The sequence below is a fragment of the Copadichromis virginalis genome, linkage group LG4 (assembly GCF_057382275.1).
Source record: "Copadichromis virginalis isolate Kocher_CV1m ecotype Utaka linkage group LG4, C_Virginalis_male_GT1.1, whole genome shotgun sequence".
Classification (NCBI taxonomy): Eukaryota; Metazoa; Chordata; class Actinopteri; order Cichliformes; family Cichlidae; genus Copadichromis; species Copadichromis virginalis.
This window is the reverse complement of record NC_140621.1, coordinates 17,477,146-17,502,354: the sequence shown is the minus strand read 5'-3', so window position 1 is coordinate 17,502,354 and position 25,209 is coordinate 17,477,146. Positions and strand designations below refer to the sequence as shown.

Genomic DNA, 25,209 nt, shown 5'->3' with positions numbered 1-25,209 from the left:
TGCTCAGCCACTTCTGTCACTGTGAGTCTCGAGCACAATAATAAACAGCAGAATCTTCAGTCTTCAGGCTGTTCATCTGCAGATACAGCTGCTGTCTGCTGTTGTCTCTGGAGACAGTAAACCTGCCTCGGACTGACTGTGAATAGTAATTGGTGCTACTGCTAGTATCAGCAGCAATCCACTCCAGGCCTTTTCCAGGAGCCTGTCTGACCCAGTGAATCCAGTAGCTGCTCAGTGTGAATCCGGATGTTGAACAGGTCAATCTGTGAGACTGACCAGGTTGTTTAACTGCTGGTTCAGATTCTGTCAGAGTCTGACCATTAACACCTGCCCCAGTAAAGAGAAACACAATGACAAATGCACAACTTAAAAAGGATGGCCCAAAATATAATTTTAGATTATCATCAACAAAGCTTTTCACCTGCAAAGCAGAGAGTTAAGAATAGCAGTCCTGTCCTACAGTCCATCATGTCAGGCTGTGAGTCCACTGTTCTCTGTCCTCATCGCTACAGTCAGACATAAAGAGATAGAAGCTATCAGTGCTTTGCATTGACTCCGCCTCTAGCTTTTCCCTGATCTCACTGACAACGTGATCTAGGTTAGGGAAAGGTGGGTCCAAAAATCGATAAGGATGAGCGGTGTGCTAAGAATCGCAACAACCTTACACTGCTCTCCTTGACAGTCTGGTTGTGCTCACCATCTTGAAACTACTAATCACAGTAGATGGACAACAAAATGATTTCTTACTTTCTTATAACGTGTTTGTTTTATGCAGGTCATATAAATAGGAACAGCTGGTTATCATTCAAGAAAGAACATTTAGTGCCAGATTTACTAACAGCCTGTGGCAGCACAAAGCCTTCTTTAACACTAAAAAGTGTCTGGGTTTACTAAAGCGATGTGGTGCCAATATTGTCACTACAACTTTTGACCAGGGAATTTTGCAGATGGCCTTTTTGTATTTGTATCTCCAAGAGTTTCCCCTTCAGGAGATGAATATAATTCATATTTAAATATTTTGTTTATTTTATTCATTAATTGCAAATTTTGCTAAATCCAACACTGAAAAATGCACACCCCGTATATTTAGTTGTGATAGCTGCTTCAAGGGGGGTTTATTTATTTGCAAAGACAAAATGAATGTGTAATTGACACATTAGTTAGATGGCTATAAGTTGTGAATGCAGAGCAAACTATTTAATTTGCTCCAAAAGCTCTTCACTTAGAGTTGCGTGATGATCTGACAGTAAATAATGTTGTGTGTCCTTCTACACATTATACTGGTCAGCTGCTACCAAATGATTTCAGTTTTATGTGGTGAAATAGTTTATAATAACAGAGCTTTTCCCTGGATAACTCCTCCGCTCCACCTAAAAAAATCAATACTCAGGTGTGAACCCAGAACATAAAACATTTAAAAGCACTATATACTGTAACCATCCGCATTAAAAAGCTGCACGGTATGTTCTAATGTTTAATTATTTTTTGTATTATACTCAGTGGCGTGTCTAGAAAATTTTTGTTGGGGGACCAGGTAGGGGCACAGATTTGGAGAAGGGTGGCAGATGTAATTGGCAGATAATGTTAAAAACAATTCTACCTACCGTTAACCATAATTAAATAACCCTGTAAACCTAATAACCGAATGTGCTTTTAACTCTTATTAGAATGAGATTTTAACCACTACGGTGCAAAGTTTTTAGATAAAGTACAAGAGATACAATCAGTCAGTGTTTATTCAGCAGTAAAGGACAGCAATATTTGCATAGTATTTTTACTGACATGTAGTGCACATATGTTTTGGGCAAAAACATTTTTGAATATTAAAATACAAACATTTTTAACATACAATTGGCAAATTAGCCAATGCCAATGCAAAACCAATGCCTGTTAAAAAAAAAAAGATAATCTTCTCACAAACTGGTGTTTGATTTTGAAACAGGAAAAAAGTGGGGAAACAACTGAAAAGACTAACATTTGAATAAAACCTGAAAGCAGGATTTTGTACAGCTGCTTAACCAACTCCTATCACTGTGACTCTCGGGCACAATAGTAAACAGCAGAATCTTCAGTCTTCAGACTGTTCATCTGCAGATACAGCTGCTCTCTGCTGTTGTCTCTGGAGATGGTAAACCGACCTTGAACTGACTGAGAGTACCAAGTGCTGCCCCCACCATTACTAATGCTTGTAATCCACTCCAGTCCTTTTCCAGGAGCCTGTCTGATCCAGGCCATATAGTAGCTGCTGAATGAGAGTCCAGATGTTGTACAGGTCAATCTGTGAGACTGACCAGGTTGTTTAACTGCTGGTTCAGATTCTGTCAGAGTCTGACCATTAACACCTACAAAGATTACAGGAAAATCAATGACATGCACAACTTTAAAGCATGTGATAAAATATTTTAGACCGTCAAAAAAAAAAAAAAAAAAAAAAAACCCTCTTAACCTGCGAAGCAGAGAGTTAAAAACAGCAGTCCTGTCCTACAGTCCATCATGTTGAGATGAGTCCACTGTTCTCTGTCATCATCCCTGTAGTGAAATATAAAGAAGCTCTCTGGGTTTTTGCATTGACTCCTCCCCTAGGATGTTTGTGTCAGGACTGTGAATAAAATTCAGACATAGGTAAGTGTTAATAATGAAAGAGCGAAAAACAATATAGGCTAGTTTAAATGATAGGTTTATGTAAAATAACATATTTGGGTTTGCCAAAATGTTTGCTTGACTTATCAGAGAGAAACAGAATGTTGTGATGAGCAGATATTTACTTTATATTGGAATACAAGGATATAACACGAGTGTATAGTCTTTATTTTTAATAATTTATTAAGAATATGTGATACGACCAATAATACTTTTTTATTGATCTTCTTTTGCTTGATGTTTCACAATATGTAAAAACTTAACTTCACACCATATAAAGATCCTGTATTGGATTTACATCCATACTATAGATTTGCAATTTGTCAAAGCAGTCCAAACCTTCAAACATAACATTTCTTCTTCCTCTCCTGGATCCTCTAGCCTCAGAAGATCTACTAGATGATGTGAACATATACAGTGTTGGGGAGTAACGGAATACATGTACGTATTTAAAATACAAAATATGAGTAACTGTATTCCGTTACAGTTACCGTTTAAAAAGGTGGTATTCAGAATACAGTTACTTTGTTGAAATAAATGGGTTACACGGCGGTATTTTCCTGATTCGGACAGGTCAGGACTGTTTAGGTTTTGTTTGACAGCCATGTTCTGTTGTTCCAGGCGGCAGTGTTACGGTTGCCATGGTTACAGGGTGTTTGCGCTGAATGCTACAGGCATAGCCCTAAAGAATGTAGCCTAAAGAATGGAGAATGGACTGCCATACCCGTTATGTGTCTGTGAGCGCGAGTAGGGAGAAAAAGGAAAAGTATGAGTTGTCATCGAGCAGAAACGGGAGCTGGAAGCATGTTAATATAATAATAACCACTGCAGCCAAAAAAAGTGCCTGATGAGCCCAGTTGTAAGTACGCTATTAAGACTCAACTGTACACTCTGTTCTTGTTTTCCTCTGAAACAATTAGTTCCGTTGGAGCAGCCTTTCTCTGTCTCGCGCAAGAAAACTTCACCCAGACAACAAAGTAAAGCTAGTTTTCAGCTACGAGCCGCGGACCTTCAGTAATAGTAATAAATCACATTCATGTAGTTGTAAACAGCATGATATTATATTAAGTAATCCAAAGTATTCAGAATACGTTACTCTCATTGAGTAACGTAACGGAATACGTTACAAAATACATTTTGAGGCATGTATTCTGTAATCTGTAGTGGAATACCTGTTAAAAGTAACCTTCCCAACACTGTATATATATATATATATATATGTGTGTGTGTATATATATATATATATATATATATATATATATATATATATTACATTACATAGTTAGATGATGTGTAAGATAGTGTGACATAGAGCTGGGCGATAGAACGATAACGATATGTATTGCGATATAACTTTTACTCCATAGAGAAATTAAACTATCGCGATAGACCTCGCCGCTCTTGTCCTCTTAAAAAAAAAAAAAAAAGGTCAGCCAATCCAAATTAAGTAGCGCAGAGCCGAACCAATCACAGCCGCAGCGTCACGTCGCGTGACTTGTTACGTACAGCACAAGTGCCAAGCCGCACGTGTGTTTGTTTGGGAAGCAGCCAGCGGGTAATGGAGCCAGCGGGTAATGGAGGAAATGAGTGTGCCGACTAGAAAAATCAACCGAGCGTGACCGAAGGTTACCGAAGAGAAAACAGATGATGGTTCCAATGCCGGAGAGATTGTCGAACGGAAGAGCCATAGAAGTTCCGTAGTGTGAAGGTATTTCGGCTATTTCAAGTCTGACAAAAAACAGAGTAGCGTGCACTGTAAATTGTGCCGAAAGCAAGTCTGGAAATACAATAAACTGGTGCATGCGTCACACTGTGCGCCACGTTATTGTTTCGGTGAAATGAATTTCTACAATACTGTTACTGTTAATTCTACTCTCTGCAGTGTTTAAATGCTTACATATACACACAGTTACTGTCCGTCCACACATACGACTCGGTTCTGCTTCTATGCCCCAGCTTTGTTTACTTTTTCCCACCGAGGCTTCTAGACTTCTGATTGGCCAACATTTCTGCACGGTTAGGAATCTAGCTCCACCTGCTGCTTTGGCATGTTCATAGCAGCGTTTTCCTTCATTTCTGCCTTTATGTGTGGACGGGATTATTTTTTAAAACGAAAACGGAAAATCTCCGTTTTCAAAAATACCCGTGTACGTGTGGACGTAGCCTCAGTCTCTGACTGGAAGCGCTAATTCGTCATTCGGCTTTTGTCAGACTAAAGTAACTGTTAAAACTGTTTGAAAAGCTCAGCTATACAACAAGGAGAGATTGAGAATTTCCTTTTAGTTCTCAGTTTATTTGATATTGACAAAAGTTAGTCAGTTTTGTCTGTTCTTCTGTAAAACAAACTAAGATTTATTTTTAGAATTAATATTTTGTTACTAAGTGGAATTGACAATTTAGTCTGTTTCGTTTGTTCTATTTTGAAACTTAAACGCTTTAGCGGCTGCCTTTTGTGTACTTTGCAATATTTGCCTTTATTTATCTGAAAAAGTCTCATGTTCCTTAAGTACATCTACCCTGTTGAACTTATTATGGGAAATAAATATTTAAATAAAAACAAGCTGCTGATTATTTCACATTTTACTTGTGAGCAACGGCACATTTAAATCTTACAAATATAGTTATTTGGCTTATATCTTGATAGATATCGTTATCGCCTGAAATGAAAAAAACATATCGTGATATGAAAAAATCTTATATCGCCCAGCTCTAGTGTGACGTGTCAAATTTTGCAAAGACCTCTTACAGAAGAGACAGAATAGAAATAGATTTCTTTTGAGACTTTTAATTGATAATTTATTATGTATTCAGGTTGGAATTCAAACATTATTTCTTTTTGAATACATGGTTGTTTTAAACAGTGTTCATACCTGTTTTATGTCTACAAGCAGTGGTAAACGGACTGGTTCTTATTTAGCACTTTTCTATTCTACTTGAACACTCAAAGCACTGTAGACGCCCTGTCTCACGCACTCTCTTTTTTTCAATGTCTAAGATCTTTGTACCTAATATTTACACTCCAATGAACACACCAGGAACAACTCAGGCTTCAGTATCTTTATTTTCCTTTTTAAAATATGTATGAAAGTTCTCTTTCAGCAGGAGAATCCAGAAATCATCAGGATTATATTGCTACATGATATTAGTATATGGTGAGGTTTTTGTGCAGCTGCTCCAGTGTCTTACATCATTGTGCTTTGTCGAGCACAAAAGTAAACAGCAGAATCTTCTGCTGTCAAGATGTTGATGTCAAGGTACTGTCTTCTGCTGGAGTCTTCTTCAGTCATGATGAAACGATGTTGAAAAGAACTGCCATAGCTAGGAGAATTATAGCCTGTGCTCATATACCCAATCCATTCCAGAGCTCTTCCTGGTCTCTGTCGTATCCAGTGAATATCATTTACTGTCAGGGTATAACCAGAAAGGGTACATGACATTTTCACTGTCTCTCCAAATCCTTTCACCTCAGAGGGAGACTGTTCCAGTTTGACCTCACTCCAAACTCCTGTAAGAAAAACAAACAAAAAAAGAAAAAGAAAACAACATGATCATCATGAATCAGACTTTTTCACCATTTTAAAGAATGAATCCCTTTTTTACCTTTGAGACAAACAATAAAGAATAAATTCAAGAAAATCATATATTCCATAATTTTAAAAACTTTATAATCAGAATGTGTAAATTGGTAAAAAAATTTCTTGAGATTTTCTCTCATGAATTGAATGAGAATTGGCAACAACGTGTTTATAAGGAAGAAAAACTTTGCATAGACCCCCCTCTACAGGAGGAATTTGGCATTCAAAAACTGAGTTACCCAACTTCTTACTGCTACTACATGGTTTTATGACAGATGTTATTTTTCGTGTGTGAGTTAATGTTTTAAAGTGCTTCATTTCAGCACAAATTTGATATGTTTCAAACAAAAAAGGGGTTAGGTGTCTAAAACCACTAAGTAAAAGTGAAAAACTGTCACCACACAGACATCCACCTAAAAGGGAACATTTATTAAGTGGGAAGCAATATTGTAGAACTGTTGCGACTGGGATGACATGCAGCATCTGTTAGAAGAAAAGTATTTGTTGTCCTGAAAGTGAATGTGATTAGTGTTACACCATTGGGATATATATATAGTGTAAACTGTGCAATCCTGGAGAAACCGAAAAAAAAAAAATAAAAACATTGAATGGTTTTTATCCAAATGTAAAGTGTTTTCTTTTTTCAGAATGACAAAGCTTGAGACATCTACAACATCTGCAGAGCCCGGGGGGGCTTACTTGGGCTTAAGCCTGGGTCATTTTTTCAGAAGCCCCGGGTCTTTTGGAGTGTAATTTGTTTCATAGTTAGATGCATGACTGACAACTGTATAAAACAAAAACTACACACAATATTCGAAGCACATAGCGCACAGTCGTAAATTCCCCCAAATTTTGGTATGATCTGAGCTCAAGCATTAGCCGACTGAGCACAGAGCTTACATGGGAAAAATCAAGAGATGTCAACCAAAACACCAGGAAAAGAATTGTGGATCTCCATAAGTGTGGCTCAATTTTGAATACAATTTGGTGCCATTTACAATTAAGAAATACAGACAATGTCGCTCTTAACTCTTAAATTTAACAAATATGTTTTTTATATTTATCAATCTAAAAATGATAAACATACTCTGATTTGATGTTACAATTAAAAAAAGTGTTTGTGTTTTTATCTGAAGAGTATGTAAATATCTGGTTTTAACTGTATATTTGATGATGTTGGTGTTTGGTTTGATTGTCAGCACAAAGAGGGAGAGAGAGGGAACAGAGGGAGAGAGAGAGGAGAATGAGGACAGAACAGAGAGGGAACAAGAGCAGGTGAGACAGACATGTTAGTCAAATGGTTGTTTTGGCATCATCAGAACATGTATCTGGTACCAAGTGTATCTTTTTAGACACCATTTGTTATTTTTCAAATTCTATATTTATTAAGTTATGCAGGCTTGTTTGCACAACAAGGGTAAATAATTATATAAACTATATAATCTAAATAGTGTACTTTGGTAGAATTAAAAAATAAGTGTAGTGCAGATCTATGATGATTTTCAGTGTTTTGATTCTGGTTCTGTCTTGGTTAAGTCCTAAAGTTGTCCTGATTTTGAACTGTTGTAGTCCTGTTTTAATTCCAGGTCAGTTCTGGGTCTGGTTGAATTGGGGTTTAGTCCCTGTGTCTTAATACAGCCCTGATTTTGTTCTGCCTTTTTTCCTATATGAAGTTATTCTTTTTTGAACAAAACTCAAAACACAGCCTAAAAAAATCTTTCAGTCATTTCTATAACTATTTATATAATTTCTATAATTATTTATTTATTCCTTATAATCATTATCATATTTCACCAATTTATTTGTTGCCTCCTAAAGTTCTTTTAAGTTTTAAAAACTCTTAAGTCTAACCTGGACTGGTTTGCTGCTTAAATAAATGACCAAATGACCAAAAATATCTATTTAAAAATACAAAATAAAACCATACCAAAATTGGGTATGGTCTATAAATTTAGGATAGTCTATAAATTACTCTGTTATACTATTTTTAAATTATTATTATTAGCAAAACTAAATAATACAAGTTTTGCATCAGCTCCTCCTTAGAGAAACAATATAATGGAAGTGGAGTTGACTATTAAATATATTGGGTATTTTCCTCTGTTTTGAAGTAGATAATCAATGTCCATGTACCAGGAAAAAAAAACCCACAATCATCCAGCTACAGAAATTATATTTTAATATTTTAATTTTAGACATTGTTGATCAGACTTTTCCTGTCTGTGATTAAATGGAGAGTTAGATGAGTCCAGGATTGGTCAACCAGTTAGGGTCACTATTAAGAAGAAGTTGTTCAAACAATGCAGAGGCAATCTTTGAGAATCTTGAAGTTATGTCAATTTTAGTTGGTAATTAAATTTCTATTAATGTATCTAATGAAAAGGGGAAGTAAGAAAATGTTCCCTCTAAGCTGAGCGCGTGAGCAATCGCACACTGCTGACATGGTCTCCCCGCACAGAAAATCTCAGCTGCGCACAAAAAAAAAATCCTTGTTGTTGTCTCTGGAGATGGTAAACCGGCCTTGGTCTGACTGAGAATAGTAAGTGCTCCCACCATCATATCTAGTAATGGCAACCCATTGGTGAAATGCTGTAATATTTTATTGATGTTGTTTATACATGTTTAGATAGTGACATACTTCTCAGTAATCTCTACTGTAAGTGATAATGACACTGTATGCTTTATTGATTTTTAAGAGTATATGTTATTCTTTTTTAATGTGTTGGAATTTGTGTTTATATTGTCTTTTAATGGGGTGTAGGTGTTTCAATAGCCGTGCCAAAGTCTCCCTGTTTTGATGATGAGGCTAGTGTGAGTTTAATGGGACCTTCTTTAAACTGGTCGGCATATCTGGTTTAAATTGTTCACTGACTTTTGCTAACTTTTCGACCCTAAATTCAAACAAGGTGACATGTGGCAAGAGATATCGTATTGCTAATTAATGATGACAATTTTTACCATGAATGTTTAAAAATGTAGGAAACATTCCCTGGTGTTGGTAAATAGAGGAAGTAGTCTTTGTATGGCAGTTCTATTGCTTTCTGTCACTGTGTCTCTCGGGCACAGTAATAAACTGCTGTGTCCTCAGTCTTCAAGCTGTTCATCTGTAGGTAGAGTTTACTGCTGGAATCATCTCTGGAGATGGTGAATCTACCCTGGACTGACTGGGAATAAGACGTAGATTGACTATAACTTGAAGTGCGTATAATAGCAATCCATTCCAGTCCTTTTCCAGGAGCCTGTCTGATCCAGTGCATCCAGTAGTTGCTGAATGTGAATCCAGATGTTGTACATGTCAGTCTGTGTGAATTACCAGGGTTTTTGACCACTGGTTCAGACTGTGTCAGAGTCTGGCCATCAACACCTGTCCAAATGAAAAAGAAATGTATTAGAGAGAGAGAGAGAGCGAGAGAGAGAGAGAGAGAGAGAGAGAGAGAATACATATAAACCATATACATATACAATTTTCACCTGCCCAGCAGACAGTTAAAATCAGCAGCCCTGCCCTATAGGCCATTGTGTGATCTGAGTGTTAAATGTTCCCTTCAACCCTCAGTTAAGTAGAAGTTGAGTTTTTGCATTTGAATTGTTGACTCCTCCTCACAGAAAGGAATCAACTGCTTCTGACAAGATTTGTGTTGCACTTTGTATTATAGCTGCGTAATAATGGGGAAAGTAGGGTAACAAGGCAGGAACAAGAACGTAATAATGCTGTGATTTTCAAACCATTACCACTCAATTACCTGTAGTTTCTGTCTAATAAGCAGGAAACAGTGCAAAATAGGTTTACATTTTGCACTTCTGTTTCCTGCCTTTTTTCAATGAAATATATTGTCTAAACCTAAACTTAGTATAGAGAAATGACCATATGAGGTATAGTAGAATATTAAGACATGTAAGAACAAAATAAGCTGTAAAATCTGTAAAAATTTCCATTGAATGATTTAAACAAAAAGTATCTCACTGTTTCTAATATGTAACCTCATACTTTACATATTATTGAGAATTTTTATTTTTGTCTTCATAGGAGGAAATTTTTGCATAAAATGAAAAAAATATATATATTTTAGTGTAACCAGTATTTTTGAGAAAAAACATTGGAGAACCGACAAATTATAAAACAGTGAAGTTTGATTTTACAGGGAATTTTTTTCTTTCTGTAAATCTTCTCCTTCTAAATTTGACATCATGAGAGTTTAAACTTTAATTGTAAAACAGAGATTTAGATGGATACGTTTTATTTAGAATTTGGGAATAGTTGGTGTTTTAATCCAAAAAATGCAACTGCCAGATTTCCTACTAAAACCAAAAAAGGAGAACACATCCAGCCTTCAAACCATCCATCTTCTTCTTCTTCTTGTTCCGTTCAGGGTTGCAAGACGGCTGGAGCCTATACTAGCTGGCATTGGGTGAGACCTGTTGTCTTTCTGTCACAGGACTAACACAGTACAGACATTTGTACTCAAATTCAATTAAGAATTGCCAATTAACCTGACATCACTAATTCTGTGGCTTTGGACCCAGTCAGTCAAAATAACATGGGGAGAACATGCAAGCTGAGTCTCAAGACTGGTAGGAAGTAAAACAGAACTCCAGAGTCTATATCCTGATGCTGAAAATGAACCAGATGCAGAATAATACATAATGAATAACTGAATAAAGCTCAGGATGTGGTTAAGATGGAGAGTCAAGGGTCACAGACACGAGAGTCTAAAAGGCACAAAGACAGAATACATAAAACAGCAAGAATTGAAAGAACATTGACATGCATACAGCAGTGAAGAAAATTAGTGGACCAACTAAATGTTTTGAGGCAAATTGAGAACAAATGGAAACTAAAGACCCTCCACCAGAATTGTGCCAATGATTTATTTAACTCCTTATAACCTTACCTTGTTTATTTATTTGTTGCATTCTGAAGTTGAGACTTAAAAAGGTATATTTAATTTTTGTGTTTTTAATGTATATTTGGACAAGTAATTTTCTTTTTCTCATCGACTGTCTCTTCCTTTAATAATCATCTCTGTCAAAACCAGAGCGTTCTCACTCCCGAGGCGTAACATGTCGACGTTTTGTCACGTCCCGCGGCGTTCCTGAGGAACGCGAAAGGAGACCTTCGGCGTTCTTATGGTACGCGGCGGGTTATGGCTGGAATCCAGTGCAATGACGCTCCCGCGGTAATAGACGTTCCAGCCCTGTATTCCAGCCCTAAACCTAACCTTATCCCTAGCCCTGACTGTTAGGTATTTTAGTACCATGGGAGCATTTACTGGATATTGTTTTATAGTGACATTATGCAGGAAAACTCTGTCATTCAATAAGGCCCCTTTTGTTTTAGTTATTTTTCTCTTTGACCCAAGAAATGATGTGTGAGAATCACAGGCTGGTACAAGGTTGAAATACCACAGAGATCACTCCCTCAGCTACATTAGTTTCTTAATCTTTTAGACGCCTGTTGAAGGCCAAATGGTTTGTTTCAGATTTCACTAATGTAAGAACTCTTCGTTTTGTGCCTTGAAAATATGTCGCTGAGATAATCACAATTGTAGCTGAACTAATAAACTACACAAAGGATGCTTCTTCACCCAAGGGCAGGAAGACGCTGCCTTATCTTGGTCTGTACTGGTTTAAACTGATAATCTGCTGTCTCATGAATTTTACCCTCTATATAAACTGTTGTACTTGTGAATAAAGTTGAGTCACTTTGGGAAGACAATCTAAAGCAGTCTCTGTTTTCTTGTTCTCCCAAGCTGCTCCCGAGCTGCTCGTACTAACACGCTGAATGGCATGCTTGAATATTACTTGAGAATATATTTGACTGTGTTACAGACTAAGGGACATTCTCTGCTGATAGGTGAAGGTACATTCTCTGCTGATAGACGTCCACGCCTCGGAGGAAGCCGATCCACGGAGTAGGCCCTGGAAACAGTTTCCTTCAATTTTGGTGTCAGAAGTGGGATCCTGACGAAGGTAGGCACTCGTCTTTTATTTTATAAGACTGTGTTATGCCTTTCTCAGTGATCCACATAGAAACGGGATACGCTGACGAGGCCTTCTTCAGTGGCCCACATAGTAACAAGTGGGATACACTGAGGAGCCTTCTTTAGTGGCCCACATAGAAACACAGGAAGTTGCCTGTTGTTTTGTAAATAAAAGCAGAAAGGACACAGGAAGTTGCCTGCTGTCATAAACTAAGAAGTTGCTCACCAGCAGAAAGGACACAGGAAGTTGCCTGGGGTCATAAAACGAGAAGTTGCTCGTTAAAAAGTGAGAAGTTGCTCACTAAAAAGATAAAATTGCTAGCAAAAAAATCAAGTAACCTCAGGTGTGCCACAGCAAAAATAAAAACTAACTTAAATCCTTCAAAGCGTCTAAACCCCTCTGGAAATCACTGACCATGGGTCAGAATAATTCAAAGACCTTAGACGGGTCCGATAAAAAATCAAAATTAACTGTAAAACCGAAAAAAATAAAATATAAAATCACAAATAGCGGCTCAGTACGACTCCCACTTCCGGTTACGTTTAACCCACGCTCGCGAATCAATGAAGACTTCCATGATTACGTATCCAGAACATGCGGAAGTGCTTACGTGACTGATTTCGTCTCGAACTTAAGAACTATAACTTTAATGCATCCTAATGTATTTCCGGAGCCCTATCCCGAACGATTATCGCCAGAAAACAGGTCAGTAGAAATGTTAAATACTATTTGTGATAAGGAAAGTAGGCTGATTAAAAAGTCCTGTAAAAAATATATGATAGAATGTCGTGATGTGACCAATCGCATGCTACCACTATGGAAAAAAGGACCCGAGCCAGACGTAAATGCTTTAAATCAAGTCAGTGTAGGCTCTAGTAAATCCACTGCAGAAAAAACTAGCCTTATATGCCCATCCGTTCAACCTACGGCTCCGCCGCCTTATGATGAAAAGACAGAATTAATAGCTGCTGCGGCGGCTGCACGTCACCAGCGCGTATATCCTGATATAACAGCAGAATCCCAAAAGAGTGAGGAAGGCACTGAAATGACACCTAAATTAGAAGAAGATGACTGGTTTAACCTAGATCAAAGACAGGAACGAGAATACACTGAACGAGAAAGAGAGTTACAGGAACATAAAAAGCAAACAAAACAGTTAATGACAGAGTGTGAGGAAATCATGAAAGATCCTTTAACTGAACGTACGGAAGCTGAACTGCAGGAAGCCGTTTCCGTCATAGATAATCATGTTCAGCGCCACACTAGAGTAGCGAATGGTTTGACTGTGCCAAAAGCAATAACTAACACCAGAAATTTAATAAGGAACTACTTAAAGCAGAAAAAAGAGGAAAAAACTCAAGAGGGCCCCCACAAAAACACCCGTTATAAAGAAAAGCAGGGATCACAATTTAATGACGTCAGCACCTCCCTCCCGTTCATGATAATAGGGGACATGTGTTGCATTCAACCCCCTAAAATTTCAGAGTTAGCAGCAACCATTAAAGAACTTCCCGATCCTCTACAAAATCCTACAGCCTTTGTTTCTGCATTACAGAGAAGTACCAGATACCACCACTTGGGTGGGCCTGACTATAGATATATATTATGTCAACGAATCCCAGGTGTGACTGAATCTCAGCTTATTGAAGAAGTAGAGGAACTAGACCCTAAAAATGACCAAGCAGCCAACACCACCTCGTTTTTGTGGATAAATGATGACAAAATCACAGCCTTTTTTCAAAATCTAAAGAAATTTCTGCTCACAATGTCTAGAGATAAAATTGATTTAAATGCAGTAACCATGTGTAAGCAAAAGCCAGATGAATCCATTCTAGTGTTTATGAAACGTTTCACACACTGCTGGACTAATGAGGCATGCATGCCTGAAGGAGGAAATGATCAGATTTTCATAACAACATTCTTAAACAATATTCATCCAGAATGTTCACAACTATTGAAGCTGACTGCCACTGATAATCTCTATGACATGAAAATAAAGAACTTTATCACACTTGTCAAAACAAAAGCTGGTGCAGATCTTTTCCCCAACAGCACGAAGGCTAAAACTGTTAAGATGATGTTGAATTTTGATGTTGAAGGCTCAGAGGAAAGTGAAAAAATGATGTATGCAGGGGCCCCGTCCCCTCAACAAGCGCAGCAGGGAGATTTCAGAAGGAGAGATAGGAGTGGAGACGTATGTTTTTATTGTGGAAAAATAGGACACTGGAGGAGGGGATGCAAATCAGCAGCACATAGGTCTCAACCACAAAACACAGGACCAGCTCCTGCCACTAGGCGTCAGCAGAGCTCTTACAGACAAGGTAACTGGCAACGCAGACAGGAATCACATCAAAATAATGGCCCCTTTGCACTTAGGCAGCAACCTTATAATCCACATTTTAATCCCCACCCATATGATAACGAAAGACTGGACCGACAATAGGGAGGCCCAGGTGATGATGAGGGACAGTGTGAAGCACTACACACGATGCTGCATTTGCAATTGTCCCGTAACACAGAAAGCTTGCCCATGTTAGATATAGAGATAGGTGAAAAGACTTATTCCTTTTTAGTTGACAGTGGAGCCACTAAAAGTTCACTGTCTGGAAAATTCTATAGTGGGCCTGTTTCCTCTGTGTGCATCAACACCATGGGAATAAACGGAACTCTAGTGCAATGCCCCAAAACTCATTCTCTAAAAACACGCTGGGGCCCAAAACCAGATGAAATTACATATCATCCATTCATAATTCTTCCAAACTCGCCTGTGAATCTATTAGGCAGAGATTTAATGGCAAAAATGAACTTGTGTATTTCATTTAACACAAAGGGTGAAATGTTTGCAGATACTGATAACAGCTATGTTTTCTCTGCCCTATGCACCGACACCATGGAGAAGGAACAGCCTCTGTGTCAGCTGGACGCCTCAGCGGAGAATGAACTCAATATCCATCTGACTGGTATCCCACGTCACACTCTGTGTCAAAAACATGTGCAAACACCGTTACCAGGTAGCCCCATGCCTGGAAGCCACATATTTGTTTCTCTCACACTGTTCAACAACATGATAACTGCTCACACCAGTGAAGGCCAAACAGTGGTTTTGTCACATAACTCAGACATAGGCTATGACATCACTGCACCATGTCGACACATAGATCTAACCTACCCCATACACTGTACTATCTCTGCTGTCACATTGCCAGCTGAATATCAAAACATGACACTATGGTCAAGAGGTGAGAATGATGTAGGATTTATTGACTGTACACCTTATCATGCTCAGCTGAAAAACAACAAGCCGGTATATGTCAAGCAATATCCCATTTCCGCTGAAAAAGCCGCAGCCTTAGACATCATCATAGGAGATTTATTGACAGCTGGAGTAATAAAGCCCACAGTATCTCCATATAACACTCCTGTCAATCCTGTGCCAAAGCCTAACAAACCTGGCGTATGGCGTTTCACACAAGACTTAAGGCAAGTTAATGCAGTCATTATGCCTCTGCCACCTATTGTCCCAGATGTTCCCAGCATACTGACAGGTATTCCAGCAACAGCTACACATTTTACTGTGGTGGATTTGTGCTCCGCCTTTTTCTCAGTACCTGTGCATGAAGACACACAGCCGATATTTGCTTTTACACATAGAGATAAGCAGTACACATGGACTCGCTTACCCCAAGGCATGGTAGACAGCCCTGCGGCTTTCTCAATGGTGGTACGTGCTACCCTAGACGGCTTCACTCCTCCAGAGGGCTGTACTCTGATCCAGTATGTAGATGATCTCCTCCTCTGTGCTGAAAGTGAAAAACTATGTCAAACTGCCACACACATGCTACTCCAGCACCTCCAACAGACTGGCCACAAAGCATCAGCAAAGAAAATGCAGTACTGTCAGACTTCTGTTCAATATTTGGGATTTACACTGTCTCACGGACAACGTTCTATGACTACAGACAGGGTCAAAGCTGTGACCTCTGTCCCTAAGCCCACTACACAGAAAGAAATGCTGTCTTTCCTAGGCATGGTGAACTATTGCAGACAGTGGATACCAGACTGTTCTTTTCATGACCACATTCTGCGTGAATGCTGCAAAAAAGACAAGCCTCCTCGAATACTGTGGTCCACAGAAATGACTGCCTCTTTCAATGCATTACAGGGAGCGCTGACCTCCGCCCCTTGTTTGGGTCTGCCTGACTACCACTTACCGTTCCACCTGTACGTCACAGAGAACGGCACAACCTGTGCAGGTGTATTGGCCCAAGAGCATGGCTGTGGCTACCGTCCAGTAGCCTTCTACTCAAAGGTGCTGCCAGCAGTAGTTCAGGGGATGCCGGCCTGCCTGAGAGCAGTAGCAGCTTGCTCTATCATGATAAGGGACTGCGAGAAGCTCACACTCTCACATGACACTATTCTACACACCAATCACCAGGTCACGACCATTCTAGCAAACATAACTACACAACACATGACCGCACAACGTCGCTCAGGTTATGAAGCTACACTGACTTCAACAGCAAATCTCACTATAAAAGCAAGCAGCACACCCAATTCGCCAGCACACTTACTCATTCGTATGCTGTGTTCCTCTGACCGACAGGATGGTTCAGACGACCCTGACGATCATGATTGTATGACACGTATACAGGAATCCACAGCACCACGCCCAGACTTAGAGCAGACACCAATCCCAGACTCAGTCATTGTTTATGTGGACGGGTCCTGTTCAAAACCAAATGACAACTTATTTCTTTGTGGCTATTCGGTGGTGACATTGCCTGACATCATACTAGAGGCTCACTCATTACCATTTCACTCAGCACAAAAAGCAGAGCTCATGGCTTTAATACGCGCCTGTGAGTTACATGTGGATAAGCGGGTAACAATTTACACTGATAGCCGTTATGCATTCGGTGTGGTGCATGACTTTGGCACATTGTGGAGACAAAGAGGATTTAGATCTGCTGATGGAAAATCGATCGCTAATTCTGACCTTGTTCAAAGACTTTTGCAGGCTATACAGCTGCCATCGGCAATTGCAGTTGTTAAAACGAAGGGGCACAGCACGGCTGACACAGACGAAGCAGTGGGAAATGCTCTTGCAGACGTAACCGCGAAAGCAGCTGCTGCCTCACAGCAACCACCCAGAAGGGAAGTATTATCTTTGCCTTTACAGCTGCCACTTGTCACGCTCCCAGACTATTTAGAAACAAATGTTGACCTAAAATTCATACAAGAGCAGGCCTCTGCCTTAGATTACACTTACTGGGAAAGTAATGATTGTACCTTAGATAACAGAGACGGCTTATACAAAAACCTTGAGGGTTTGATTGCCCTCCCATCTTCACTACTGCCAATCCTTGTCCGCCATTTTCACGGTGTGAGTCATGTCGGACAAAGAGGGGTAATAGGAGCAATAAAATCAAGATTTGTAATCGAGAAAACATCACACGCAGTAAAACGCATATTAGCAACCTGTCTAACATGTGCACGAACTAATGTAGGTAGCTCAAAAGCAAAACATCAGCATTTACCACAACCAGATTTTCCATTTCATACATTACAAATTGATTTTACACACATGCCAGCACAAGGAAGCATCAAGTACTTACTGGTAATAGTGGACCAATTTAGTAAATGGGTAGAAGCTTACCCAACATCAAAAGAAACTGCAGAAGTAGTCTGTCAAAAGTTGTGCAATGAAATAATACCCAGATTTGGAATACCTCACCAAATTAACAGTGATAGAGGACCTTCATTCACATCAGAAGTAATTCAAAAGTGTGCTAAAACTCTAGCAATAGACTGGAAATATCATGTGCCATACCATCCTCAGAGTTCAGGAGTTGTAGAAAGAATGAATAGGACCATAAAAAAATCGCCTGACTAAAGCAATGATAGAAACAGGAATGACCTGGATCAAATTACTTCCTCAAGTCCTCTGTGAGATTAGAATGACTCCATCCGCAGCAACCAAATTATCTCCATTTGAAATAATCATGGGAAGACCGTTTCCAACACCATGGTCAGCCTCCAGAGGGGCACCGCTATTGGAAGGGGACATAGACACTGCATTGTCTGACTATGTTCATAACCTGGTAGAAACACTGAATAATAACTATCAGAAAGTTTGTCTCTCTCAGCCTCTCCCTTCCATAGATCCAACCCATCCGTGGAAACCAGGAGATGCGGTATTGGTAAAGTTGCTAAAACCAAGGGCACTCGGGGAGGCCGCGTGTTCCAGCCCCCAGACTGTACTTGCAGTGACGAGAACCAGCATCCTAACAGACGGACAACCTCAGTGGATTCATGCCAGCAGGGTTAAGACCAGCCCCACCAAACCACCTAAGGCGTCGGATCAAGTAGATGACGTCTCCGGCGAGCCAGCGCCCGGATCCAATACACCTACACACACACAATCACTGATTAACACACAACGCCGGAAAGAGCCAAGACTCAGAAAGCCCTTTGATCCCCCGCCTGAACAACAACAAGGTACTCGAACATCCAGCAGGAACAGAAAGCCTAGAGTACCACACAATGTCTAACCTGATAAAGATAGACTCGTTTCATCCTGATAATGGAGAAAATGAAATGCCCATTGTCATCACACGAACCTGGGACCAGGCCAGGAGACGACTAAAGAACTGTCTTTTTTATATATTTAGGTTATTAATCATATCTACTGCATTAACCTTAGGATTTTTATTTACTATTTCGTATTGTAAAGTGCAACCCTGTTCACATTTCTGCAAGCCACATTCTCAATGATAACCCATATAGCTACCAGTACAGCTACTTCAATGTATTTGCAATTAGCACAAATTGATCCTGAGGATGTGCCAGATGTTACCAATGATGTTCCTGATGTGTATATTGAACATTAGGTTGTGAACTATTACATTTTATGATTTGCTTTTTATATTATGTTATTACATTTGTGATTTTTCCTTTCTATTTGAGTTATTATTTTTTTTAAAAAATAATAATAAAAAAAGAGTGGAACTGTTAGGTATTTTAGTACCATGGGAGCATTTACTGGATATTGTTTTATAGTGACATTATGCAGGAAAACTCTGTCATTCAATAAGGCCCCTTTTGTTTTAGTTATTTTTCTCTTTGACCCAAGAATTGATGTGTGAGAATCACAGGCTGGTACAAGGTTGAAATACCACAGAGATCACTCCCTCAGCTACATTAGTTTCTTAATCTTTTAGACGCCTGTTGAAGGCCAAATGGTTTGTTTCAGATTTCACTAATGTAAGAACTCTTCGTTTTGTGCCTTGAAAATATGTCGCTGAGATAATCACAATTGTAGCTGAACTAATAAACTACACAAAGGATGCTTCTTCACCCAAGGGCAGGAAGACGCTGCCTTATCTTGGTCTGTACTGGTTTAAACTGATAATCTGCTGTCTCATGAATTTTACCCTCTATATAAACTGTTGTACTTGTGAATAAAGTTGAGTCACTTTGGGAAGACAATCTAAAGCAGTCTCTGTTTTCTTGTTCTCCCAAGCTGCTCCCGAGCTGCTCGTACTAACACGCTGAATGGCATGCTTGAATATTACTTGAGAATATATTTGACTGTGTTACAGACTAAGGGACATTCTCTGCTGATAGGTGAAGGTACATTCTCTGCTGATAGACGTCCACGCCTCGGAGGAAGCCGATCCACGGAGTAGGCCCTGGAAACAGTTTCCTTCACTGACCATAACCTTATTCCTGACCTTAACCAGGACTTTAATGATGTTAAATAGCGTGTTTCTAAGCGATTTGAAGAAAAAGAGCGAACATGTGTAGGTTCAGTCCAGACGGTTCTCATATTCCCTCTTTTTCCGAGGTCGTCATTTAGGAACGTGGTGGGTAGCCGAAAACGTAATATGGTGACGATTTGTCACCTAGCGTAAAATGTTACGCTTTGGGAGTGAGAACGGGTTGGTCAAAACATAATAAGTGGCCTGGGGGCTCCTCCTCTGGTGAATTTAAGTATTGAGGCTCTCACTGGTTTTTGTACAGAGCTGCTGATTGTGTGTGTTAATGTGGGAGTCTGGCACAGTAATACACAGCTGTGTCTTCAGGCTGCATATTCTGTCCTGTTAAAGTAACTCTGTTGTTGGAGGAATCTGTGGAAATGCTGAACTTGCTCTTAAGTGAATCTTTGTAGTATGTTGTAGATCCAGTACGTGCCATCCCAATCCACTCCAGACCTTTTCCTGCAGGCTGTCTGATCCAAGCTGTGTAGTAGCTGCCCACAGAATAAGAGACCAGACAGGTGATGGTCAGACGTTGACCTGGCTGCACAGTCTCTGAGGCTGGCTGTGTCAGCTGTTCACACTTCACACCTGTTAAAAAAAAAGATTTGTGACAAATTTGTGACAAATTGTTTATATTACAAAACAAATACTGTGAATGTTAAAGAGACTCACATGAAGTGGCTAAGAGCAGTAACAGAGCTACAGAAAACATGTTTTTTGATGAACGTGTCATGACGCGAACTCCACAACACAGTCTGATGTCAAGCTTTTATACCTGCATAACAGAAGAAGTCAATTTGCATACAAATGCATAAAGCATTCATTAGGGTCTAACTGAAGCCTGCTGAAAAAACTGCCTATACAAACAACATGAAAATATGCAAGGAAAATTATTCTATTAGATTCTAATTTCATTGCTCACTCAGATTTAAGAAATAAATTATGAAAGATGACTTCTTTTTATTGTTGTTATTTTGCATGAAAAGGGTGAAAAGGGACTATGAGAGTTATTTCAGTTAATGTTATATTAGACTGCTGTTACACACACAGCCAGGTGTACTCTACCTAAGTGCTTCAGAAATACATTTTACATTTTGACTCAATTAGTATCATTTAAATGGTTTAAAATTTTAAGAAGAACAGTTATAACAAGTGTATTTTTGTGAAAGACAAAGTAAGAATGTAGCAAGTATGTCCTGGATGTTTGAATCACCCTTTAAATAAGTCCATGATCAGAGTCACTGCGTTCAGTCCAGCCACTGTGACCCTCGAGCACAGTAACAAATATAATCTTCATTTTTCAAACTGTTTATCTCCAGATTCACATGCTTTTTTGCTGTTGTCTCTGGAGATGTTTAAACAGCCTTGAGCTGACTGAAAATTCTCACATCTCCTGAGATACAGCTTCATTCTTTTTATAATGTGTCTCACTGAAATAAACATACAACCAGTGTTGGGTAAGTTACTTTAAAAAAGTAATTAATTACTAATTACTAATTACTTAATCAATGTTGTATTTAAAATACTTATCTAATTACTGTGTCTGAAAAGTAACTTAATTACTCAATAAGTAATTTAACTAAATACTTCTTAAAATCCCTATAAACCTTGAGTGGACAAACAATAGAAATTAAACTCTTTAAATAATAAAAAAAAAATTTTAAAGACGGAGACTCTACAGTACGCAGCGGTAGCATCTTTTCCACAATGTAGCCTGCGATCATTTTTTTTAAGCTCACTTTCAGATGCTTTCTGTGCTGCTGAAGTAAAATCAAGTTTTGCCTACTTGGCAGGAGTTGCTGCGGTGTTATCTAGGGATGGGTATCGAAAACCGGTTCTTGTTGAGAACCGGTTCCCACTGTTTCAATTCCTTGGAATTGTTTGCCATTTTTGCAAACGATTCCCTTATCGATTCCAGTCGCCCCGAATGACGTCACCACGTTGCGGAGCGTCATTTACCTGGCAGGAAACAAGGCGCGTAAGCGGCTCAAACGCTCAAAAGTTTGATTATACTTTACGAGAACGGATGACAACAGGGCAACTTGCAATACTTGCAAAGTAGATACTTCATTTAAGGGAGGAAACACTACGAATATGCAAAAGCATTTCCTCACAAAACACACGATGACCTTAAATGAATGTCGTGTTTTTAATTCCGCTCCGGACTCGTGAATCTCAACCCAGCAGCAGCGGTAACTTTTGCACGTCCTCTCCCGTTAATGCGGCAGGTAAATAATCAACTAACAGTGCATATTATGTTAGCGCGATCTGCCTTATTACAAAACCTGCCATTACTGTGCATTTAGGTGACCGTGATGAGAGAGACAGACAGAGTCTGGCTGGCTCAGATGCTGCCAGTTCTCGCTGCAGTCTACCGGTAGCGTCTCTTTTCAGGCCAGGATAGATGAATGTCACCGAGCAGTGACTAAGTTTGTGGTAAAAGGCTTTAACCCATTTGCCACAGCAGATGCCCCCGATTTTCAGTAAGTGAATGTGTTTAATTGTAGGCAGGGACATTACTGGATATTCTTGTGTAATTGCCACAGAACAATTTATGTTATACTTTGTTATTGCTACAGACGAATATTTATTTTATTATTTTACATTTACAATTTTTTTTCCTGGGGACCCTGTGACACCCCATTGAAGAGCCGTAGGCTGGATCTCTTAAGATCTCACTGTTGGGTTTGTAAGGCCATGTTACTCCTAAATGTCTACCTTGTTCAAAGAGAAGATATAAAACAAAGTTCTAAGCTAATCGACCTTAGTGTTCTCCTTTTTTTTTTTTATAAAAAAAAAGAATCGATAAGAGAATCGATAAAGAATCGAATCGTTAAACAGAATCGAAAATGGAATCGGAATCGTGAAAATCTTATCAATACCCATCCCTAGTGTTATCCATGGATGATGAACAAGGATCACTCAGAAGTGTTCGTCTATGCTCTCGTGTCAGGCGCTTCAGTAGATTACTCGTGCTATTAACAGCAGCCAATAGTTTTCACATATTACTGTACTGTTCTCGTCTGCTTGTTTCAGAAAAGTGAAGAGACGGGAATATGTCCATTTCATAAAACAGCCACTCGCTTCAGCCGAGTCCGACATCTTCCGCTTTAGAATACGATATCATTAGGAATGCTATTAACCAGTAGATCTGCCCTGCTTTTAACTCAAGTCATTTAAACAACTTTGTTAAGGTTTTGAATGAGAAACAAATGAGAAACTCTTGTGGTCTGTGTTTGGGTCCTCATAAAAACACACAATCTGACATTACAGTGACAATTGGCCTTTTGTAATAGCTTGTGTTCAAGTGAAGCTGTTGGAGGTTAGGGCCTTTATGAAAAAAATAGCTTTATTTTAAAATGCTGCCAATCTCAATGCTGTCATTTTTCTAGTCCAATCATCTTCTTTCCCTCCTTCTTTGAGCAAATCAGCCTCTGCTTAATGTGGTTTAAATCTCAGTGCTCTCGTCATTCTCCCTTTTAGTTTTCAGCCATTTTCACAGGGTTGCGCGTCCACATTGAACCGGCCGAAAACGCTTACGTTCCAGTACTGCACATGCGTGAAACGCAAGAAAATTCGACCTGCCTCATTTCTGTCTGCCGCTTATTTACTTTCCGGCTCTTTGAAACGTGTCTTTGAAAAGCACTGAGTTTTTTAAATGGACTAACAATGAGGTGGAGTTGTTGCTGCGAGTAACACAAAAGTACAAAGTTGCAAAAGCGGGTGAGAATTAGAGAATTTGAAGAAAAGCTATCTGGAGCATGTACAAACTGATATTAATCTTTAATAGGGCTGTCAAAATTGAAAGCAAACAAAACAACTGCTGTATAATGCTCTCCGCTATCTTGGTTGAAGTGGTCACATGACTGCATCATATGACTAGCATGCGTCATCGTTTTCAAGTGTCCACACTGCGACGGGAAAGCTCCGTTTTCAAATGTGCGCGTCTTCCTTGAGCAAAAACGCTGTCTCAGTGTGAACGGGAGGCCAAAACAGAGAGAAAACGATGCATTTTTAAACGAAAACGCATTAGTATGGACGTAGCCTAAGACATGCTAAAATCCAGTGGCACCAAGGCATTATACAATAAAATAATGTGAATAATACATAATAGAAAGAAATTCTTCCACACACCCTCATGCCACCCTAAGAAAATTTCTCTGGATCCACCGCTGTTCGCATTGTCACATGTCTGAATAACTTTTACTCGACATTATGCCTACATTTTTACAGAGCTCCGAAGTGAGACAGGCGTTAAGGAAAAAATAAGTCATTTTGATGAATTAGTCTTTGAAGAATTTTTTTTAAAGATTTTTATTCATTCATCACAGTGATAAAGAGATTGAATGACCATTCATGTTTTGCAGTATGTCAAAAAGTTTCCGATTGTTGTAGTGTGTTTTGCACAGGTGAGTCTGTGTTAGGAAAAATTGTCATGAAACCAAGTGGTCAGTACCAAACCTGGACTCAGGTGCAGAAACAGCAGGTAGTTTTACAATATATTTATTGGTTACACTTAGTCTTAGAAAACGTGGCAAGAACAAAAAGAACTGAAACGTAGAACTTGACGTGGCATGGCTATTGGGACGTGGAACTAGAGAGGGTAAACGGGGCCTGAGATGCAGCCTGGAGACAATCTCCTGAATCACCTGTTGAGAAAAAAAAAAGAGAAAAAAAGCAAAAAAGAGAGCAACATAATAAACACAACACCATCGCAATAATCTAGCTAAGTGTAAATAGCAATAAATAATAAATATTGAATGTTTTTGTGCAGCACGCAGGACTGACAGCACACAGTGTGCTTTGAGGTAACAGTCAAGAAAGGTGTAGTTTGTGTCTGTGAGCAGTGCACACCCATGTGCACACCTGTGTGGATGTGCTCTTGTATTCAAAAGGTTTCTCCATGTAATGATCTGCTAGAAGGTGAGGAGAGCCATAGCCCCGTCCCATGAGGGTACGAAGCAGGCATGCAGGAGATTCAGGCCCCAGACATCCAGAGGGCCCCAGAGTGCGAGAGCCCAAGGAGGACCATCAGAGGGGCAACCGTGCCACCCTCTCGGGAAGAGCTAAGGAGAGCCCCAGATGAGGGGTTTATTTAACTTCTAATCTCAAACCAGTTCTTTCAAACCAAGTAATAGCGATATATTTTATTTTGAAAAGAAAAAATACCTTATTTTATTTAAATTCATGTTTTTGATGTTGTTACTCAAGAGGTGATGGGTCCTCCTCAGCCTGCAGATCATTGTTTACTA

The 25,209-nt window shown here is 39.3% G+C and overlaps 1 long non-coding RNA gene and 1 pseudogene across 1 annotated transcript; one reads left to right on the top strand and one right to left on the bottom strand.

Moving 5' to 3' along the window:
- The first annotated feature begins 11,453 nt into the window (after positions 1-11,453).
- On the top strand, positions 11,454-19,685 carry LOC146711175 (uncharacterized). Its single transcript, XR_014920123.1, has 2 exons — positions 11,454-12,902; positions 18,344-19,685. It is a non-coding gene; the product is annotated as an uncharacterized LOC146711175 (long non-coding RNA).
- Positions 19,686-20,237: 552 nt separating this feature from the next.
- On the bottom strand, positions 20,238-20,690 carry LOC146711174 (Ig heavy chain V region 5A pseudogene; annotated as a pseudogene).
- Between the last annotated feature and the right edge of the window lie 4,519 nt (positions 20,691-25,209).